Here is a 9,489-nt window from a genome sequence, read left to right on the forward strand (position 1 = left end):
ACAACTTAATTTTTAATAAAATCAAAATTATTGGGCAAATTAGTCATTTTATAAGGTTTCCTCTTTTCTAGCAATTAAAAGTTCACTTTGTGCCCTTTGATATTGTTTTATTATTTAGAAACATGACATTCATTTTATAGAATATTTGTTTAGGAAAACGTTATATTTTATTTTATTTAATTTATAATTTATTATTTATTGTCTTTTTAAAAAAAACGAATGCGTACAACGGAATTCTAGTAAATAATGGTAATAGCGGATGGCCAAGGTGTCTCTTTTGAAGCTAAATGTGGTGTCTCTTTTGAAGCTAAATTAATAATTAATATTGATCAGGAGTTCTATTTTTTATTATTATTATTTTTGAATTCGAGGAGTTTTGTTTTTTTATGTTAGATTTGTGATGAAAATTGTTATTATTATTATTATTATTATTATTATTATTATTAATGATTGTCTGTGAATTGATATTTTATGTTTGTTTATTTATAAGTGTAATGATGCTAATATTACAGATATAATAAAATTTGTAAACTAAATCTTACAACAAAAAATTCAATACAAAAATTAAATTTATCAAAATCTCATAATATATCGAATACACTCATAGAAATTGTTTGTGTTTCTTTTTTTTTTTAGTAAAATTTTTCGTAACATGTTCGAAGTGAATATTTCGAAGTGAATATACATTAGAGGAACGTACTAATTATATAAAATTTTCTATTAAAAAAAATTATTTAAAATTTTGGATTCCGTAAAAGCCAAATATATATATAGCAGAGATAACACAAACCTGTCAAAATTAAACTGTTGGTTTCGATCGGCCCTTTTTTTAGTCAAAGCATAATTTGGATAGGTTTTAAAATAAATCAAATCAAAAGAAGTTGATCTAGTTTGAAGTTTAGATTATCTAAACCATATCCAACCAACCACATTAATTTTTATGAAATTGAAAGTATATAATATATTGTTAAATCCGATATTTTGGTGATAACAAACAACAACTTCTACCGGAAGCTTGTCAACCGCCTATGTCTCTCGACCGGTTGAAGTCTCAAGCCTATCGACTGGTTATTCAAACCAGCAGAGGACAAATATCCCTACCGGTTGTATTTCAGGAATCTACTACAACTTCTATCGGAAGCTTGTCAACCGCCTATGTCTCTCGACCGGTTGAAGTCTCAAGCCTATCGACTGGTTATTCAAACCAGCAGAGGACAAATATCCCTACCGGTAGAATGCCAACTGCCTATCAAGATATCTCGAGACAAGTACCTGTGACAAGATGTTCTTTGCAGGATCCTTTATTAAAAGCAGAGCCGGCGTATCAGAAGATTTGTTGACTCCTGCAAATCAAGACAACAGGTTGTACCAAAATGGCAAAAACACAGAATGACTGCAGATAAAGCACTCGACCGTTTATTCCAGTTTTGGACCCTGGAAGTTGTCTGCAGTGTACGATCCTCATGCAGAATCATCAATGCATTTATGAGCATTAAATGTGCATTCAATGCAGCATCAGAACGTTCAAAATAAAGACGTTGATGATTGACCTATTTAAAGGGAGGATTGCTCAAGAAGTGAAAAACACAACAATAACAACAAAAAAGGAACAACAACAAGTGATACGAGACAACGAAGAGAGACATTTCAATCACTTGAGTAATATCAGAAGTCCTCATCTGATATACTTGAGCACACTCACAAGATCATTCATCTACTGCTCAAATAAACCCTCGCTTATAGTTCACGTATCTGATCATCAAGGATCATCCTAGGGTTTCCAAGCCTCTCGACCGCTCTGCAGTCTGAGAAGCTCAACTCAACTATACTCAGTGTTGAAGAGACTTGAAGCTGCTCTGAAAGCTTCCACCAGTCTGATAAGAACTGAGAATCTTATCTGTGTAAATCTAGGAGTTTCGGATTAGGCATTGGATAAGTCCTAAGTCGGAAGTGGGTGTATTACAAGACGTTGTAATAACCAAAGTCTTCTAGTGAATTCCTTCCTAAGTGGAAGAAGGGGAGACGTAGAAGGATTAAGCCTTCGAACTTCCATAAAATCGTGCTTTAGCCTTTACTGCCATTTATCTTATATCCTGCTCATACATTGCTTTATAAACTTTGCATCACTAAAACCTCTGAACTAGTTCCGCACTATTTAAGTTGTTCAAAACGTTTTAGAAGTTGAGAAAACAGATTAAGTGAACTAAACCTCACTTGATCATTTTAAAGAAAAATAAGAAAAGTTTCAGAGTGTATTCACCCCCCCTCTACCCTCTGAACCGATCCCAACAAGTGGTATCAGAGCGGGTTCCTTTCTCAACTGTTGATCTAAAGTTTTAAAATCATGACTTCTTTCAACAGAATTCCTATGTTTTCTAAAGAAGAGTATGATGATTGGAAAATTCGCATGCAGGCACATCTTGCAGCACAGGATGATGACATGCTATATGTCATAACAGACGGTCCTATCAAAATTATGAAGGTCAACCCAGCTCTAGCCGATGGTGCAGGACAAATGATTGAGAAACCAAGAGATGAGTGGACCACTGAGGACAAAAAGAAGGCCAATCTTGACAATGTGGCCCGGGACATCCTATACAAAACACTGGACAAGAATATGTTCAGCAAAATCAAGTCATGTTCCACAGCAAAGGAGATTTGGGAGAAGCTCACTCAGCTGTGTGAAGGGAATGACCAGACAAAGGAAAACAAGCTCACTTTGGCCATTCAAAAATATGACAACGCCAAAATGAAGCCAGGGGAAACCATGGCTGAATTTGATGAACGGTTCAGTAGTATCATTTGTGATCTTATTGCTTTAGGTAAAACTTATACTAACCGTGAAATTGCTGTGAAGGTTATGAGAGCTCTGCCCAAAGAATGGGAGATCAAGACAGTGGCCATGAGAGAGTCGAAAGACTTGAGCAAGGTTGAACTGCATGATCTCTTTGCAGATCTTAAAGCCTACGAGTTCGAGCTCAACATGAGAACAGAAGATGAACCATCTACCTCTCAACCAACCAAGGCCTTAACCTCAACCGTGATACGTCCACCGGTCGAGGAAGCTCCAAAGAGATCAGCTGAGCAAATCAGCAATGAAGCCATGACACTCTTTGTCAAGAAATTTGGTAAATTTATGCGTAAAAACAATTCTAAATTTAAAAATTATCATAAATCGGACCATACAAACGATGGTCCTACTTGCTTTAACTGTGGCAAGCCAGGCCATTTCATTGCAGAGTGCACCAAGCCTAAGAGCAATGATCAGAAGCAATTTTCTGAAAGAAGAAGGGGCAAGGAGGACAAGAGAACCCTTAGAAAAGGAAGAGACCAAAGGGTTCTAGTAGCAGACGAAAGCAAAAGCAAGTGGGCCGAGTCTGACTCCGACAACTCCAATACCGGAAGCTCTTCAGATGACAGCGATGATGAAAAGGTGGAATGCCTTATGGCTGACATCGAAGAAGAAGCTGAGGAGGTATTTGACTTTGGCTCACCTGAATTTACTCACAGTGATTTGGTTACTGCTTTACACGAAATGGCTAATGAATACAAAGCATTATCCAAGGAGTTCGAGGAAGTAAAGGCAAAAAGAGCCGACCTAAAAGATAAGTCAAGCGAATCAAGCTGCATGCAGCAAAAAGAGCTTGATGGTCTTAAGGTCAAGCTAAGTCTGCTGGCTACTGAGAACGACACCTTGAAAAGAGTATTCCAAGCTACCTTGATTGAGAATAAAAAACTACTTGAAACCATTAAGGCTTGGAATAAATCTTCTGTAACCATTGACAAGATTCAAGAAATCCAAAGACCGGTACATGATAAGACCGGTCTAGGGTTTGGAACAAATGAACAGTCTATGGAGTCCTGTATTCAGTCAAGCCTGGACAAAGGCAATCTTAACAAAATAAGATTTGTCAGGTCCAGCACGATATATGAACACGATAAGTGCAGCTTTGACAAAAATCAGAAAGTATCTAACGAACGAAGTTCTAAGCATAGAGGGCTGGGATATGTGGATCCCCAGATCTCTAATCAAAGAGGAACTTGGATCAAACCTAAACCTAATGAAAGAAGAAAGGGAAACCAATCTAATTTCAAAAGGCCATGGAATGAGCCTAACTACTCTAAGAAAAGATGGTCAAAGGAGAAGCCTTACCAGTACTTTAATTGCAGGCCAGTTCAAAAGAGGTACAGACTAACTGATAAAAATAAAAAAGGCAAGCAGCACACAGTAACCTCACAAGCACACACATTTACTGCCTATCGACCGCACAGATTTCTGGACACACACACGGGCAAACTTGTAAGGGTGTTCCAGGTGTGGGTCCCGAAAGGGCTAATCCGACCTGGACCCTACTAGATATGGGTACCAAAAGTTCTTCACCCTTTGCAGGTACTAAAAGTCCAAACAGGCGAGAAAACCACTTCTATCAAGGACACTACCTGGTATTTAGATAGCGGTTGTTCACGACACATGACAGGGAATCCAGAACTTCTAACAGAAGTGGTGTTGTGCAAAGGACCAAAGATCAGCTTTGGAGACAACTCCAAAGGTAAAACCATGGGTAAGGGTAAGATTATCCATGGTAACATCATTATTAAAGATGTGTTACTTGTTGACAAACTATGTTATAATTTGATAAGTATTAGTCAACTATGTGACAATGATCATTCGGTCGAGTTTCACAAACACACTTGCCTCATAAAAAATGACAAAGGTGAGACTCTTATGACCGGTGTACGAGACCTAAACACCTACAAGGTAAACTGATCTTGCTCACATATTTCCTCACCTACTTGTCTTACTGCTCATCATGATAAACATTGGCTGTGGCATAAGCGATTAAATCATCTAAATTTGAAGCCCATTTCTAACTTGAGGAAGCATGATTTGGTTTCTGGACTGCCCGAAGGAGATTTTATAAAAGACAAAGTTTGTCCTGCTTGTCAACTAGGAAAGCAGGTGAGAGCAACTTTTAAAAATAAAGGGTGTATGTCTTCTTCCAAATGTTTAGACTTACTTCACATGGACCTATTTGGTCCTATACCAGTAAGAAGCTTAGGGGGAATGAGATATGCTCTTGTTGTTATAGATGACTTTTCTCGATTTACTTGGGTCATCTTTCTCTCTTCAAAAGATCAAACTGCACCTCACCTGATTAAGCTTTTTAAACGCTTGCAAAATGAACAATCTACTGTGATAGATAGGATCAGGAGTGATAGAGGGACTGAATTTTTAAACACCACTCTTATGACTTATCTAGATGATCAGGGAATCAAGCATGAGTTGTCAGCTGCTAGATCCCCACAGCAAAATGGGGTGGCTGAAAGAAGGAACCGTACTTTAAAAGAAGCAGCCAGAACTATGATTGCTGATTCAAATGTTTCTCAAAGGCTTTGGGCAGAAGCAGTTAACACAGCTTGCTATACTCAAAACAGATCTATGATTAATAAACGATTTAACAAAACTCCATATGAGATCTGGAATGGCACAAAACCTGATATTTCATACTTCAAAATTTTTGGGTGCAAATGCTTTATCCACAACAATGGCAAAAACCATTTGACAGCCTTCGATGCCAAAGCAGACGAAGGAACTTTTATTGGTTACTCAGCCGTTAGCAGAGCTTATCGAGTGTTCAATCAAAGATCACTAACGGTCGAGGAAACCATTCATGTTATTTTTGATGAATCTACTCTTTGTACAGAACAAACTCAAGGGAGCATAAATGATCTGAGTCACAGATTGGAAAACACAAATCTACAGGAAGAGAGTGACAGTGATCTATATCCTCCAAAGAAGGATGATCCAGCTCCCTCTACCGTTTGTGATCAAACAAGGCCAGAAGTGGATCCACCGGTGGATAACGATCCTCCTGCCAATGATGATCCAGTAAACGAGGACGTTCATCAACCAATTGATGACAACCCTTTAGGGAATTATTTTAGGTGGAACAAAAATCATCCACCTGGGTTGGTCATAGGTGACCCTTCTGCTCTTCGAAAAACACGTGGTCAAATGATTAATGAATTCTTGCATGCAGCTTTCATATCTCAGGTAGAGCCCAAGAAGATAGATGAAGCCCTATCAGATGCCAGTTGGATCGAGGCAATGCAAGAAGAACTGAATCAATTCACCCGCAACAATGTTTGGCATCTAGTTCCTCGACCGGAAAATCAAAATGTGATTGGAACTAGATGGGTGTTTCGTAACAAGCTCGATGAACATGGCACTGTTGTGCGTAACAAAGCTCGACTTGTTGCTCAAGGATTTAGACAAGAAGAAGGCATAGACTTTGAGGAATCTTTCGCGCCAGTTGCAAGACTAGAAGCAATCCGCATCTTTCTTGCCTATGCAGCTTTTAAGGATTTTAAAGTTTATCAAATGGATGTCAAGTCTGCATTCCTCAATGGTCTACTTCAAGAAGAGGTGTACGTTGAACAACCACCAGGTTTTGTCAATCCTACTCATCCTCAATATATCTATAAACTTGACAAAGCTCTTTATGGATTAAAACAAGCACCACGTGCTTGGTATGACACATTACTAAAATTTTTACTGGAACATGATTTCCAAATTGGAACGGTCGATAAGACCCTGTTTAAATTTGTAAAAGGTGATCATGTGTTACTAGTACAAATTTATGTTGATGACATTATATTTGGGTCAACTAACCCCAAGTTGTGCTCAAAGTTCTCTAAGCTAATGCAGGAGAAGTTTGAAATGAGCATGATGGGCGAGCTAAACTTCTTTCTTGGACTTCAAGTGAAGCAACTTGAAACTGGAATATTTATCAATCAGTCCAAGTATGCCAAGGAATTGGTAAAGAAGTTTGGAATGGAACAATGCTCAACTGCATCTACCCCCATGAGTACATCAATCAAGCTTGATAAAGATGAAGGGGGAATTCCGGTCGAGGTAACCATGTATCGAGGCCTTATTGGCTCATTGCTTTATTTGACTGCCAGTCGACCGGATATTATGTATTCAGTCTGTCTATGTGCTAGATTTCAAGCAGCACCTAAGCAATCTCATTTCATTGCTGCCAAACGAATCATTAAATATATTAAAGGAACTACTAATGTGGGTCTTTGGTATCCCAAAGATTCAAATCTTAATCTTATTGGCTATTCAGATGCAGATTATGCAGGGTGTAGAATTGATCGCAAAAGTACAAGCGGCACATGTCAATTCCTTGGAGATAGACTGATTTCGTGGTCAAGTAAGAAGCAGACATCAATTGCTACCTCGACCGCCGAAGCAGAATACCTTGCTGCTGGCAGCTGTTGTGCTCAAATACTTTGGATTCAACAGCAGCTTAAGGATTATGGAATCCGGTCGAGTGAAGCTCCAATCTACTGTGACAATACAAGTGCCATAGCCATCACTCACAATCCAGTGATGCACTCTAGGACAAAGCACATTGATGTCAGGCATCACTTTATCCGAGATCATGTCTTAAAGAAAGAAATCAAGCTGGAATACATCTCTACCGATCAGCAAGCAGCAGACATATTCACCAAGCCTCTACCGGACGCTAAGTTTTCTTATTTTCGAAATATTCTTGGCTTAGTAGATCTGAGTTAGTATGCATGTGTTTAGGGGGAATAATTGCCATTATGACATTAATAGCTTAGCTTTTACATTGCCATAAATAGTGGCATATCATCCGCCTTAAACTAGTGTCTGACAGGCTTAGTACTAGCAGCCTTGTGCTTTGAACCAGTTGACATTAATTGGGCGCGGTGATTTTTCTCCTCAAAATTTTTTTTGAATTTCAAAAACACTTTTTCATGACGTCACCCTATGGCCCATAGGTTCCTATATATACCTCTTTACACTCGTATATCAACCTTTCACATTTGCTAAAGCTTTCATATTGCACTAAACGCTCCATCGAATTACTCTCTAGATTTTGCTTACTCTCTGCTCTAGTTCCTATCTACAGCTATCATGTCGATCCAGAAGACCTGCCTGGCAATCAACTTTGACTCCGTGGTTAAGGCAAATAATGCAGGAATTACAGAGGTCTTCACCATGCTTGAAGCCTCTGGACTGAAGAAATTTCTGGAATGCAATGCCATCTGCGATTTGCCTGTTTTGAAGGAGTTCTTCACTACCGCTCAAATCGAGCATGGGACTATCAAATGCGTGATCAAGACAGAAGTCTACTCTTTCAATCAGCAGTTCTTCGCTAGCACTTTTGATCTGCCCTCCAGGGGTTTGACAAAATGCACGGATCTTCCAGACGGTAACTGCTCTTACTGGTTGAAGGAGTTCTCAACCACTGATGCTCCAATCAAACTGCCGGCCCAGAAGACATCTCTCAAAGCTCCATTCAGGCTCTTGACCAACATCGTAGCCAAGAATCTTCTGGCCAAGGCTGGTTCTTACGACAAAGTGACACTGGAGAAATTTCAATACATGGCGTGTATTGCCTCCAAGATCAACATAAACTGGTCAGACATTCTGTTCAATATTCTATGTGAAATGATCAGGGGCAAAGGGCAATCCGAGGGATTTGCTCTGCAAATTTGCCACATTTTGAGCATCCTTGGAGTGGACTTCTCCAAAACCGAGCCTCTGCATCCCACCAAATGGCTCAACAAGTCCACGATTCACAAATTCCTGAACAAAAAGGAGACTGCGGTCGACACCTTGCCCGCTACCGCAAAAGTTATTGCTATCCCACAACCGCTTTCAACGGTTCCGGTCGTGGCCAAACCAGTCGACACCAAAAAGTCTGCCAAGCGCTAACTGATCATCGAATCTGACTCTGAAGACGAATCACGTGAGAATGTTCCACTGATTCAAGCTTTCAGCAAATCATCTCCTTCTCTATCCAAAGCAGCTGTGTCATCTACGCCTGCAGGCGAGAAGAAGAGGCAACACAAGAAGCTAAAGTCTCTGTCTGGCCTTGCTCCTACCCTGCCAACGGTCGAGACCACTACCGCTGCTGCTTCTACTGCTCCTCATCCTACAAAGGGTGTGACAATCCGGGAAGGTGCCTTATCAGCTCCTAAGGTCACTCTAGCTGATCCCAAAGACAAAGGGAAAGGTGTGATGATCTACACACCCAAGGCTCAACCAGCAGCTACGATAGAGCTCAATCTGATCATCTCACACGTCCTCCGCACTGTCAAGCGTCACCTACAACGCTTTGACAGATGGCATCACTCCCGCACACACCTGACTCTGGCTCAAATATTTCCTAAATGGAAATCTCTAAACCTTATTGAGCAAAAGATGCTTCTATTTGCTGATACTAAAGACATCGTGAAGGCTTTGGGAAGAAGACAGCTCATAGACTTGAAGCTTCGAGGAAGCCTGCTATCTCTGTTAATTAATGAGCGTGTCAAGAATTTCAACTCTAAGAGTTCTACCGCTGCCGATGACTTTGTGATTTTGACTGGACTACAGGATAGTCTACGTCAAATCACTCAACTGCTTCAGCACTATCAAGCTCTCAACATTGACAACACACCAGCTTC

This window comes from Henckelia pumila, chromosome 4, assembly GCF_033568475.1.
Source record: "Henckelia pumila isolate YLH828 chromosome 4, ASM3356847v2, whole genome shotgun sequence".
Classification (NCBI taxonomy): Eukaryota; Viridiplantae; Streptophyta; class Magnoliopsida; order Lamiales; family Gesneriaceae; genus Henckelia; species Henckelia pumila.